Genomic DNA, 15367 nt, shown 5'->3' with positions numbered 1-15367 from the left:
GGTTGAGCCTAATTCTAGGTGGAAGTTAATGGCCAGAGAAGAGGACATATTCTATGTTCTGACAATGCAGAAGTGTGTGAATCTGAGCATTTCTGCATGTAAGAAATAAAAAAGGAAACTGGTAGTGGAAAATTCAGGTCCTCCAAGACTTAGAGGTGGATCTCAATACCCTGAGACCGTTAGAAGGAGGGCTTTTAGAATCAAGGGTTTATTACCCTATAGAGACTAAAACATTCTACCTGCCATATGAAGCTGACTGATGACTGAAATAGTGATGATGATTATGTAACTCTGATTATTAGGAAACAATTTGATTTACTGTTCTCATAAATGTTTTGCCTTGTTATTACTTTTCTGGATGAGAAACAACTCTTGAAATAAAAATAGAACTTCCCTCAACTTGTGAAGGATATACCATGACTGGATTAGTAAAAGGCAAGTGTCACCAGAGGGAGCACAGGACCAAGGGCAGTCACGTTGCATTAACACAGCTGGCACACTAACTCTGATTCTAATGATTTATTCAGCATTCGAAACACCCAGCGCTCTGTTCAAATATTTATAACACTTCCTTGTTGCTTTGAGGCTTTTAATAGCCCTGAATAAATCTGTAAGTATTGAGAATTTGTCAGCAAAGGGACTATAGTGTGGATAACAAAAATTCAAATTGTGTAGCTATATCCATTTGCTTTATTTTGGCTAAAGAAAAATATTGCAGTCATCTCTTCCTAGCATCACCAGTTTAAATGAGTTTGCCTTTCCATTTAATTAATCAGGGGATCCCTCTTTAATTATGTGATAAAATCCAATGCTAAGATGATCCTTCTGTCCACTCAGCAAAAAGCCGGGAGAAGTTGTTGTTTCATCCTTTCTTTTTAATTCTTCAGGTGCGGTTTGAATTTTTAATTGCTTAAGATGGTAATTCAAGGTTAAGATTACAGACAGGAGACTTGGACTTTTGAGCCTTCTTCTTACACCAATGAACACAAAATTACCCTGCAAACAGGCAAGTTTAATGCAGTGTTTCTCAAATGTTACTCACTCGTGTGCTACCTTCACAATTTCACAAATGCTGCCATATCTAAGTAGTATCTGCATAATTTTTTGCTTATTTTTAGATTCTTTAAATCAACCTTTCTTGCTTAAAAGAATTTAACTAAGAAAAAAAAAAACCTATATATTAGCATGATAAATGGAAAGCCAGTATCCTGGGCCAATAGTATATGGCAGCTATAAAAATTAGTGTGCATAATTACTGAAATAAATGTGTTAATCTGTAAAAAATCTTAAATCATTTCACATTTCCCCAGTGATATGAGTGACATAATTTAAGAATTAGTCCCCATATTTAAGGATCCTTGGACTAAAAGTAAAAAAGCTTCTTATTAGTTACCTGAATGACAAGCAAATGCCTCCCCACCTGTGGGCCACAATTTCATTATAAAATAAAGGGACTGAATTGGGATCAGATACACACATTTATCCCTCTCCACACACCCACCCCATGTCTATAACAGACATGGCTAATTCATCAGAGCAATTTTTCCTGAGTGAGAATGAAGGATGCTTCTCCATGGCTCTCTCACTGATCCCTCTCACCTTTATCTTTCCATTAACATTCTCACCTGGTTAAGAATATGCTCAATTTGGGAGAAAAGAAATGCTTTCTTCAACCCCCCTCCTTCCCTTTTCCCATCCCATGCAAACTTGGGGTTATCTTGTCTGCACTTTCTGTTTCCCCCTTGCTTACCTCACTCTTCAAACTAGTTCAGTCCAGCTTCATCACTCACCACTGCGTCCAAGCAGAACTGACTTAGGTCACTGAAGATCTCTTTGTCTTAAAAATCAATGAACATCTCTTAGTCTTTTCCTACTTGACCTCCCAGCAGCCTTTGAAATATGGACCTATCCGCCTTCTTGAAATACTCTTTTCCCCTTTCTTTTAAGATATTGAGGTTTTCCTTATAACTGTCTAGCAGCATGTACTATTTCCTTTTGGACTCCAGATTCAGATCCATTTTTTTCTACCCTTCTCCAGGCTGATCCTGCTCTAGGACGCTGAGCTATATGAACAGCATCAGTAGGTTCGCTTGCCACCTGGCTTCCATTGACTTGGCCACTGTAAAGCAACTGTTTCCTCCCTCCAGGGGGAAGCCTGACAGTGGCTACGTTCCTCTACCAAGGCCATGGTCCCTGTCCAGCAGGCCTCTCCTGAAGCTTTATTCACAGCCTCAGCATTCTCCATATTTTGGTAATCTCTTCCTTCCTCTGCGTCTTTCAGACCTATGGCTGATGTATTTCCACCATTCTTGCTGTCACACTATCCATTGTTGGTTTCCCAAAACTCTTCCTTTCATTAATCTCCCTAGTTACCCCCATATGATTGTGCCATTTGTTTTCTCCTAGAACTGTGTTCTTCTCTTTTCTCTTTAGATTTCTGAACTTTGTAAATATGACACTTTCAAATGCACACTTTTGTTATCTTCTTAGAATTGTGAAATGATACATGTTTCATTTCAAACTTGAAATGTATTATTAAATTTACTCTCTGGTACTATTTTAACCAATAGTATCAAGTGTGTGTTTCCAATAGATACAAAGGCAAATCAATAATTTAGTGTGAAATTCTTGTTTTTATGATTGTATACTGTGGTGGGCTAAAAAATGTCTCCCTGAAATATCAGTTTCTAATCCCTGAAACCAGTAAATGTTACCTTATGTGGAAAAAAGCTTTTTGCAGATGTATTAAGTTAACGATCTTAAGATGAGGAGCTTATCCTGGCAGGGCCTAAATGTAATCACAAGTATCCTAATAAGAGGGAGAAAGAGGAAGATTTTTACTATAAGAGGAGAAGGCAACGTGACCTTGGAGGCAGAAATTGGAGTGATGTGGCCACAAGCCAAGGAATGCCAGCAGCCACCAGATGCTGGAAGAGGCAAGAAATGAATTCTCCTCTAGAACCTCTGAAGGGAGTTTGGCCCTGTGAAAACTTTGTGTTTGGCCCAGAAGACACTGAGGACTTCTGGCCTCCAAGACTGTGAGAGAATAAATTTCTGCTGTTTTAAGCAATCAAGTATGTGGTAATTTGTTATGGCAACCACAGGCAACTAATATATTAATGCATGCTGCATTTGTAACTCTGACACTTTTAAGGCCTTGGGCTCAACAATCTTCATCCACACAGGCACATCTGAGTGCATTCTATATGCAAATATTTCCCTTCACAGTAAAACATCAGTCTTAGTTTGCCTCAGCTATGGGCAAAGTCTGCTTATGCAGTAGAGAAAAATATACAATGATTTCTGCAGAAGAGGAGACGGAGATATTTACTTTTCAAAAAAAATTATGATTTCAAAAATATGCTCATTTCTAATAGTATAATATAGAAAGTTATATAGACAGTTTAAAATAAAGGTTAAAATAAAAATAAGACCCATCACTTACAGATATCCCCATTTTTTAGAATTTGACATATATACTTTCAATCTTCTCTCTCTGGCTACACACACACCCGTATACACACATGCACACATGCATGCATACTGAACCATACTGTATTATGCAAATTGGATCTTGCTATACAAGATATTTTATATTTTGCCTTTTCTTCTTAATATTTCATGAAATTCTTTTCTAGGTAGTAAATATGTATATATCATCCTTTTTAATGGCTTCATGATATTGTATTACATTGCTATATCTTAATTTATTCTACTAATGACAATTTTCTTGGATATTTAGTTTCCAGGTTTATTTTGATAATAATCCTATGCATATATCTCTTTGAATTTATCTGAATATTTTTTCTGGTACAGATTTCTAGAAGTAAAATTTCTAAGCCAAATAAAATCACTTTTATAATCCTGACACATACTGCTAGATTAACATTTCAAAGTTTGCACCACTGTGTACTCCAAAAACAGTATAGTCTCGCCTTAAGAGTTAAGGTTTTTTGGTTGCAAGCAACAGAAAACAATGCTAACTAAAGGAGAAAAGTAAAAGATGTATTTAAAGGATACTTGAAGTAGCTAACTGGTATAAAGAAAGGACTAAGCGTTAAGGCAGAGACTAGGGCCTCACAATCCACTCTAGGGGCGTTCCAGAAGGTGATGCTGATCCATCCTCCTTCTATCCTTTTGTGATTTAAATTCCCAAAAGACAAAACTAGATTGGTAGGGCTTGTTGCAAGTGCTTACTCTTTGAACTAATCACTGCCTTCTGGGCAATGTAGTGCTGCCTTTTGATTGACTGTTTCTCACCATAGCCTAGAGCAAAGAGAAAATAGCAGGTCTTCATAACTTGCACCTGAAAGGCCATCAGAGGAATGCAGACTACTTTATGCTCAACCTTGTAATGTGGTCTGTTACAAGAACAAATTAATAGCACCAGTAGCCAAATCTGTAGAAAGAGAGTTGTTGGAAATTTACTTCTCAGAGTGGAAATCACTTGAAGAGTTGAAGAATGACATCAAGACCCCTGAAAGTATCAGCAACAATGTGTAATCTGAAGGTCCAGGGAAAGTGACCAACATTTCCCTGAGTCACACCTGTCAGGGAATTCCCAAACCACACTCAGTATTCTACTTAGTCTGATGTTTGTGATCACACTTATGATATATGCTGAGCAAACCATGAACTAGAGAAAAAGCACCCCTTAAGGAATTGCCATAAGAAGTCTTTTTCTTTCTAGATGAGCTTCGTGAAATTTGGCAGAAACATTATTCTGAACCTCTTCTCCATCACTAATACTCAACCCTCTTTTGTATTGCATCACTGGGATTTAAAAGGCACCTCAAAATTTCCTGACACCCGTGCCCCACAAAACCCATCTATATCCGTGGATACCAGTGCAATCTACTAGATAACATAACCCAAGATTTGACCTTTTCTTCACTCCCACATTCTGTCAGTCCCTAGATTCTACATAACAGTAACAGTCAACACATTCGTAGCATTTACCATACATGCCTACTCTTCTATTCTTGTTACAGGCTAATTCGTTTCTCACTACATCTCTAGGGGGTGCTATTATCTCCATTTGCAGGTAAGAGAACTGAGGCACAGGGAGGTTACTGAGCATCCCTTGTCACAAAGGTGGTAAGTGGTGGAGCTGGGATGCAGCCTGGGGCAGTCGAGCTCCAGAATCTATGCTCTTAACTATTAGAGTTTATGTCCTAAATATTTATCGAATATTTTCTCTTTTCTCCATTTTTTCTTTGTTCAAGTCCTTATCAAATGTCACTTGAGTTGTATCTTCATTGTGGTGGCCATTACGTGAATCTATACATGTGATAAAACTTCATAAACCTGTAGATATGCAAAAACTGATAAAATCTGAGTGTGGTCTGTAGTCTAGCTAATAGTATTGTGCCAATATTAGTTTCCTGGTTTTGATATTGTATTATAGTTACACTTTTTTTCTTTTTACTTTTATTTTTAGGCCAGTCACGTAAAGCAGTGGGAGTAGAGAAGGAACAAAGAGATATTTAACTGGTTGTGATCAATTTGTTGCAAACACCACTGCACTTGGACCAGCCAAGTTGTTACCATTAAAGAGAGCTTGGTTAGGGGCACATAGGATCTCTTTGCACTATTTTTGCCACTTCTTATGAGTCTATAATTATTTCAAAATAAAAGGTATAAAAATTTAACTTGGGTTATTACAGCAGCCTCCATGGGAGTCTTCCTGGTTTTTGTCTCTAGGTCCTGCTCTCCAACTCTTTTCATCGTTGTAGCCAGAGGTATCTTGATTTTACCCTGTTGTCTACCTGTGGTTCTTCCACATTCCCTATTGCCCTGAAGGATGAAGCTCATATTCCTTAACATATTAAACAATCTGGTCCCAAGCCAGATCTCCTGTTCTCCCTAGCCACTCCCTGCCTTCCATACCTTATTCTTACGAACAAATATTTGTTCTTTCCTGAATGTGTCATAGATTTACTGCTTTGGGGCTTTGCTCCTGCTTTTACTCATGCCTTGAAGAATCTTCCCAACACCCTCCTTCTACAATGCTAATCCATCCTTTGGGATGAGTAGGAACTTAGCATTGCCTTCTCTGGGATTTTCCAGACTGCCCTTCTTTCCCACTGAGTTGAGTTAGACCCATCTGAGGTCCCCAAAGCACCTGGTACATAGTTCTATCTTGGCATTTCCCAAGCTGCCTTATATTCATCTATTTAATCATCTGTTCCTGACAAAGTCCTTTGAAGATTAAAATAAATCTACCCTGTATATAAAATCTCTGCAACATAGTGAGCCCTGGATAAGTTAGTGAAAAAATAGTGAATGAACTTTTGGAATGACCACTTTTTTTTTTTATCTTGTCAAAGGCCTTCATTCCTATAACACTTATTCAAACTTCTTTTTCTCCATCACAAAACCATTAATGCACTTCTATATTGACCTCTTCAAAAGCCACACTTTAATTTTTTTTAAACATTTTAAGAGATATTTGAGAGAATTCATAAATGTACAGAAATAATTTCAAATGCTATCAGCTTATGGGAAAAAAAAAGTGTACTGCATTGCTTGGATTTTAAACATTTCTACACATAAATAAATTTCATTCATTTTCATTCCTATTCATTCTGTCACCCCAGGCCTGATCACTTTGTCCTTTCCCCCTCTTACCAAGGCTGCTTTGGTTTATGCTGAACCTAGCCGATATTAATAGTTCTGAGTTTTCTCAATTCCAGTGTAAAATTAAGGTTTTAAGTATTTGGAATTTTCAGTTTACTTTTTCATGTTTTTTAATTTACAGAAATATCAGGTAGCTTCAAGCTTTGGCATATTTTCATTTTAGTCTTTCAGGTATCATATTGCACAGAATCTATCCAAAAAAAGGAAAACTCACAAATTTGAGGTTTGTTTTATTTTTTTATACATAAGGGAAGACTTTTTTTTTGGTTAGATATGACCAGAAATCACGTACAGTAATTCACGGTAGCCTGAAATCCATGATTATATACAAAAAGTAATGACTAATAGTGAATAAATCCAGCCAGACATATTTCATTCTCAAAGTGTCTCAAACTAGTTTGAGAATGTGGCTCGTTTCAGAATGTCCTGTGTACAGTTAGATCATCACCTTCCATCATTTTTAAGCCCAGGTGCAGTCCAGGGAAATTCAGGACAGATGTTCTGAATGCCTTTAAACTATAATAATTGACATGTTAGTTGAGAATACTTTCTTTAAAACTAGCACCATTGATGGGGGAATTCTGAGATGATTTCAAGGCATTTGTTTAAAACAAGAAATTATTTCTTTAAAGTGGAAGGAGAAGAACTTGAAGCAAAGAGTCCTGGGTTGAAACTTAGAACTTGGGAAGTTGTCATGAGTTGGCAATTTGAAGTCTGGAGATGCCTTCTGGTATTCCCAAGATGTCCGAGAGAGAAGTCTGTGCTCTATGCACTGGTGAGGCCTTAACAATGTAATTCTAATGCCAGGTTTTCTGAAAAGTCTACAAGTAGAATAAATTGTATATTCTTATTAACTACTATAACATTTGTAATAAGAACAAACCCTACTAGATCCAGGTGCTTTTCCAAATACTTTACATGTATTATTTTTTATTTAATCATCAAAACAGCCTATGAAATAAGTACAGTATTATTATCATCCCCATTTTTCAGAAGAGGAAACTGAGGATCAGAAAAGGTAACTTGCCTGAAGTCACATAGCTGGTGACAGAGCAGGGCTAAACCCAGGCACTGTGGCTCCAGAACACCTGTTCTTCACCACCACGTTATGCTGCTTCCCATTTCATATGTGCCTCTGCCACAGCAATGACCCTACTAGAATGCAGTTTTTGTCTGTGGATCCCTTATGTGCTGACTACAAAACCTTTACCTTGTCTATTCCTATATCAACAATGCCACAAAGTATCTGCCCATTGTTGGCTGCATAAATAATTGTTGTATCAATAAATGCATCATATGTTGCTTCAATCATCAGTAAGACAAATATAGATACAAGAAAAAAATAAGGAAAAGATGAGCTCTAATAAAGCATGACTGTGTGTGACTGAGAACAGGATATGCAAAGACCCTGTGGCACTAGGGAGCATGAGGGCGAGCCAGAAGAAAGCACTAAAAGAAAGATTCAGATTATTTTGGGATTTTGCCTCCTCTGTTTTCTCTATTCCTGGTTTTCACAGATAATTTGGAATTGGCTGTACCTGACAGGTTTCTAGATGAATGTATTTTTTGGAATAAATTATATTGTGTCCTCTTCATGATATCCAAATCATGTTCCAAACTATTCAGTTTCCCTCCTCAAAAATGGACCATCACATATAATTGGGCAATTGTTTGTATGATTTGAAAGGTCAAATCCTGCCTTTTTTATTTTCAAAACATCCTGAATAGAAAACTTTCTGAAGATTAAGGAATCTTGGAAATTATAGTGACCTGGCCAACAGTACTGGAGTCCAAGGTATACCAGCTGCTGCCATTATTGAGCTACCAAAAGAGAAGATTGTTTGAGAATTAAAGAATAATTACAGTCATTTCTTTTGAAAAGTTAAAAAGCTGAAATTCCCTCTCAAGAATAAAAGTAGCTACTTTATACACCAGATTACCACAGCACTGAGAAAATTCCCATGGACTGATATAGGCGAGGAAAGAGAACTTATTCTTTCCTTAGCTTTTAAAAATAGATAAGGACATCAGAATCAAAGTGCATGATTATCCTGGTGTCCCAATTTATCTTATTTTATAGTTTCCAAGTTTGTATTTTTCTCTTAGGGAACCATGGGGAAAACAAATGTCTAGTAAGCAGTTTTCTTCAGAAATAAAAATGTAAAGGTAACAATGTATTCCTCAATAAACCTATTGTCAGGGGACATGGGGTTAGGAAAGCAACATTCTAACAGACTTTTCCAGAAACCTAGATAAACTGTGAGAATAATTGGAATTGTCTCATGAGGGATGCCATAAAATGCCATGATGTTGAAATAAATTCCTGGGAATTTTAATCATCTCAATTGTCTCCAGGAACTCCATCAGGCGTCCACGAGCCACAGCCCTGCCATTGGAATTCACGAGTCTACCTTGGGAACAGAGGCCATCTGCAACTGCAAGCGTGCGTCCTGTAGCAATGCACAGGGAAGTGAGTGTGCCCTCTGCAATATTTCTTAATCTTTGATTTATTTCAACATCATGGCATTTTATGGCATCCCTCATGAGACAATTAAGAAAATTCACTGTTCATGCTGAGACAGGTATTTCAGTCTGCATGGTAAAAGTTCTACATCCTAATATAAAATAATAAACTGGTTGGTAAAAAAAAAAAAAAAAAAAAATTCCCAGTAACTAGAGAAAAAAACAGCTGATTATAAATATGACATAGCTAAGATTGCCAGTGCGTGGTTTGCAAATTGGGTTGCTTTCCTCTGATATATTCTTTTGGTAATGCTAAGCCAGGATATTTGATAGTGGCTGCAATTATGTTTAAAGCAAAATTTATTTGAAATCTTTTATAGTTTATTTTATTTTGCTGGTGGTAACTTGGAAGACTAGTGTTGTTGGATTTTGAAATTATTTATTAAAACATCTTAACCAGGATTTACTAAGCAGAGGTGAATATGGTTTAAAAATGGCTGCTCTTTGATGTCAGGTACGTGACTGGTTCATACTGGGTACTTGTAAGTCTCACTAATCATTCTATATTCTCTAAATCACACTGCACAGTCATCATTTTAAATGAACATGAGTCATGATCTTTTAAAATCTTATTTGGCATCATTTTTTAAAACATTTTTTTATTTTGAAATAATTTCAGACTCACAACAAAATTGCAGTAACAGTGCAAATAATTACTGATTACTCTATATTCAGGTTCCCCCAAATGTTAACCTTTATACTTTTACTACAGATATTATTCTCTCACCCTCTCTCAATGAATCAATGAATTACAGGCTTTCTCCATTGATATGTCATACCATTTTTATGTCAGCTTTTTAAACTGTTTCTAAAAATTTTATTTGCCATTTAACTTTCATGGTTTAAAATGCCATGCCAAAAATAAAGTAATTTATCAATTTGCAGAGAACTAAATATAATGCAATCATTTGCTTACACAGCAAATGCAGTTTAAAAAAAAAAAGAAAACTAGGGTGAACCAAAGAATTTCAGGAGTAGGTCTAATGAGAAACAGAGGTAGAGAAAAATGAACTTAGTTTCTGTTTCTTTGTATTTGGTTTCAGAGACATCATATTTCAAAGAACAACCCTGAGCATATTTGCAGTATGCAGATCTATAAGTACTCTTAGCCCAGGGAAGTGAGAGGGAGTAGGAGGTGGGCAATTAAAGAGGCAGAATATAAATTTGGTAAGTGTAGGTGAAATCAATACTGATATAGGAAACTAAATAGAGTTTTGATTAATGTAATTATTTTTTCAAACCCACTTGCAAAATAACGGCCTGTGAAGCTAAGACTGAAATACAAAGTACCAGCCCCACACCCTACCACCTCTGTACTTTGTGTGCTCTGATGTTTTCACACAAACCATGTGTACGTGTGTGCGTGCACATGCATGTGTGTCTAGGAAATAAACTTCTTCATCTCATGGAAAAATTAGGATGTGACAAAATATATTTTTATACAAGAGCAGCTGTAATATTTGCTGAAGTGTGAAAAGTTAGGTGGACATTTCTATGTGTATAGTCTACATCCCTTTCTAGATGAGTATATTTTACATTTTTATGACTAGGTAATATGCAAGTCACTTCATAAATATGGACAATTTGCCATCTCTTTTGGTATCATCAAAGACCAGCAGAGTGCTTCCAATCATTTAATTGTCTTCATTTGTTCATAGAATTAAGTACTCAAGAAAATATTTTAACTAAATTAACTTGATAGGTTGATATATTGCCACCAATTGTTAGAGTTGTGTGGGACATGGCTTGATCTGTGTGGTTTTACTTATTTAAAGACAAGCATCCTTTTATTTAAAAAGCCTCCTTATTAGACCTATCATTAAAAAAAAACACATAGGAGCAACTGTCATTGTTGGAGCACCTGTTATGTACCAAAGAGTGTGCTAGGCATGATACAGACCTGATTTTATTTAATCCTTACAACAAATTACTAATAAAGACACTATCATTTCAATAATGTAGTTGAAATGACCGGGGCTCACAGAGGACTCAGAGAGGTCACTGAACTAGTGGGTGATGAATTCAGAATTTAAATGATGTTCTCTCTCATGTTGGAGCCCATGTTTTTAATAATTGTATAAAATTGCCTCTCAAGCTAATTAAAAGAATAAAAGGTGTAAAGAAATTATCAAAAGACAATGGGAATCATTATTGTTCAACTTTATCAATTTGCCTTGTATCTTGCTAAAACTGGAAGCAGAGCTATAGCTCAGGCTGCATGATTTGGTAGAACACAGGTGCCCACCGGAGGGGGAGAGTGAGAGCTGACCCACAGCCCTTGCTATGCCCCTTTCTGGATCCTTCCACGTCTGCCCACAGGGAGTGCCTTTTTCTAATAACAAGCAGTCAACTGGAATGAACAAAAACACCACATAGTTCACCCAATTCCTCTGCTTACTTTTAGACCTCTGTTAGAATATGTCTTGCAACTCAATTTGATGTTCAAAACTGACAAACTTTCTTTTCTAGGTTTCAGGCTAGCTTGTTGTCAGAAACTCTTAAAAATAAACCCCAGTGATAACATTATTCTGTCTTCAGCTAATCAAAAGTACTGTTGGACTTTAATGCGTGCTCTATCCATGTTGTTATTTTCCATTCTCAACTCAAAAGGAAGCCCAAACATGTAGGCTGCAATCCCATGGGTGAATCTCCATGGTCATTTGTACCATTAGAACTAATTTTTTCTAGTCCAAAGACAATATATTTATTTTACTCTGCATTTCAAGAAAGCACCCATAATGTGCCCCTTGTGATATTTGAAATGCAATATTGAATGCAGTTGAATTTGCATTCAAATACAACTTGATAATATAATTTAAAAATACAATATGAAATGCCTATTGAACTTTTTCAGTATCTGCAAATAATGACTACTCACAACTAACTTTTTTTGACCTTGGATTTAAAACAAAGACAAAAACAAAACAAAACAAAATACTTAGAACTTATTCTTAAAGATCTTGTATCCCCAAATGTTTCAGTAAGATTTAATAAAATTTGAAAACTATTATTTAAAGTGTTTTCTCTACAGTCAAAAAAATGAGTGACTTATTTCTTCAGTCTGCTTCAGTCCATGACAGGGAAATTAAAATTTATATTTGGGGAAGAGCAGCAAGAGAAGATAGTTGAGGGATGAGTTTCATGAGCACATACTGTCTGGCTAGTAATGAAATGCAGTATAAAATTAGAATTTTCTTTGTTTTCTCCTCCATTACGCTCCTTCCCATTTTATTCTATCATTCATTCATTTATTAAATATTCATTGAGTATTTATTATGTTTTAATTAGTGGAGATAAAGTAATGAAAGGTAGTATTAACCCTCACAAAGTGTATAGACTACTGGAAGGGAAAAACACTGAACAAATAATTAGAAAAATAGATAATAAATTATTTGGATGTCTACTAATAAGGAAAGTATGAGGCATGTGATAGGTTGGAAATTGTAGATTGAGGTCAGTCCTCAACTCAGTAGAGGGTTCCTGCCCTCTTATCTATTTATAAGGCTTTGGAATACTGCCGGTTAGGTTTCAGAAAGAATATGAAAGTATCATATGTGAGTATAGAAAATTGCACATGAAAATTATAAACTTGAAATATATCTTTAGTTATCAGAATGCACACATAGGCACACACACTCTTCTCCTGAGTAAACTGTTTAGAATAAAGACAGAGAAAGGCATTGGCTAAAAGTGCCAAGCGTATGTTGGGACTGAAATTGTGTCAGAGGCATCATCACTAAAGGTGAGGAGCTCAGTGCTCAGAGCTATGTAGGAAGACCTTCCAGACAGCAGGGACTGATAATTGCCCCATGGACTAGTTTGGTGGATGATTTCCCCACTTTGGTTTCAAGATAACCTTACTCATCTTATTAGACTAGGCTAGGAAAGCTGCTGGATTTGTTGGCTCATCTGTGGCCAACTCCATCCTTGGAAACTTTGGCTTTTTTCAATTCCTATTTCCTTGTCTTTGTTCTCTGGGGAACTAGGGTTGGAAAGAAGGAAAAAAACCAGCAATTAAGAAATCCAAGTGTTCCTGGTTTTTATTCTCAATTCCTACTAGCCTTAGGACAAAGCTATCTGTTACTAAGGGAACAATTATAAACCTTAACTAGACTTTTAGAAATTCAAACCTAAAACATGCGGCCCTATGAAAATATGCCTTACATGGTCTGGGAGGTCAGGATGAAATGATATTTAAGCAGAAATTTTAGAGCCAGTGAAAGTAGCCAAGTGAAGGAGAGGAGGAGAGAGTATTGCAGGCAGGAGGAATAGAATTATGAACATCTTCTGTTTTAAGTAGCAGAAAGCATAGTGTATTCATTAGACTGAAGGGGAGTGTGGCTGGACCACGATGGGAGAGTGACACAAGATGAGGTCCTTGGAGTCAGGCAGAGGCCAGAATCTGCAGGTCTTCAAGGGCAAACTCAAGAAGTTGGACTATGTTCTACAGTATTGAGAAGCTCTTCAAAGTTTTTATTAAAAAGTGATTAGAAGAAAAGGAGCTCAAGCCACTCAGAGCAAGGTAGGAGATTCATGCCTTCCATTTTCATGCAAGAGAAATGTTGAGATCCAAATTAATATCCTAGCACCTTTAGTACTTGAACTTCTTACTCGCACTGTATAGACAAACCTTAGGTATCCTTGGGTCTCCTATGTCTCCTCAGTACTCACCCACAATTCATGGCATTCATGGAAGAGGATTTTCAACCCATTGACAAAAGGACAAGAAACAGCAACTCGTGTTTCAAAGCCGTGAATAATTGGGTGAGATACCTAGTAATTTCATTCAAAATAAGGAGGTACTTAATTTGTGGAACAAAATATAAAATTCCATTAGAATTTCAAAGTAAGAGTCTATATAGGGAAAGCTCTTTAGTGGTTATTCCAATTTTAAAGTAAAATTTAAATTTAATTTTAAAAAGGTAAATCTAAATTGTCATTTAGATTTAAGTGCTTTTCCATGAAAATATATAATGAACTTTCCTGAGGTTATTTCAGAATATCAGTATGAACATAATTAACATATGGAAATATATTAAAATGATCATAAGAAAAATAGAATTAAATAATGAGTGCTCATAATGGAAAGTGGGTTACAAAGGCTTAACATTCATAGTGTTCCTCATTTTCAAGGCAATGATATTATTGAACATGAGTATGATTTAACATAACCCTGCCACTTTAAGTCAAAAAATTGATAAAAGTCTCCCATTTACACATTTTCAATAAAAGTGAATATTAACATTCTCAATATCTAGTCTCGGAAATATTTATTTGCACAGGATCTACAACACTGGCACAAGCAAAGCTAAATTTGAGTCTGGACTCCCAATGTAACTGGTCTGTAAATCTTTTCAATGATTCAAGTTTACAAGTGCTTTTTAAACAAGTATTGCTGACACAGGGATATGCCCAGCTCTTTGCTAGGTGCTCTGGAAACAGAAAAGATGCAGAAAATATTGCCCTTGCTTTCCAAGAGCTAATTATCTAGTTGAACATATTGCTTGGGAAAACTGGCCACAGCGTGAGAGCAAAAATAAATTCTGAAATCATATCCCATCATTTCCTGATAAAGAAAATTTTAAATTAAAGACCAAAGCTGTATTAGTCACATGAGAACCTTGTATTTACCTAGCACTTTATTATTTAATTTAGCATTGGCAGCTCTTAAACTTATTACTTCATATCTCACTACAGTGCCTACAACATCCGGGAAGCAGCAGAGTGGGGTTAAACCTTATTTCTACCGACCTCTAAAGTAAATGTTCTTTCCCTACCTGGAGAGCAGGAATTTGTTGGATTGCCTGGCCCCAACCCCTCCTTTCTGGACAGCTGCTTCCCCCTCTAATGTTGTGGTTCTGAAGGGGTTTCAATCCCAATGCTACAGACCCCTGGTCACAAGCATAGGCTCCTGTAAGTCATATGTAGGCGTGGGACTTAGTCTGTCCCAGTCACTGTAACAATCTCCATGTGCACTCTTCTTGGTTAAGAAGTGGATAGACAATTAAACCAAAACAATGATACCCCTTTCCTAAGCAGTTTCTCTTAGGAGAAGGCAGAGAAGAATTACGTTTCCTTGGTCATGTAGTTGTCAGATGTGACAGCAAAGCTGTTGAGGGCAATGGGTTTAGATGAAAAAGATGGTAGAGAGAATGAAGCTAATAGGTGTGAGAAACAAAAAGATGGGCATGAGAGGGAAAGTGGG

Source organism: Eulemur rufifrons, chromosome 7 (genome assembly GCF_041146395.1).
Source record: "Eulemur rufifrons isolate Redbay chromosome 7, OSU_ERuf_1, whole genome shotgun sequence".
NCBI lineage: Eukaryota > Metazoa > Chordata > Mammalia > Primates > Lemuridae > Eulemur > Eulemur rufifrons.
The sequence above is the reverse complement of the archived record's forward strand: the minus strand, read 5'-3'. Positions refer to the sequence as shown.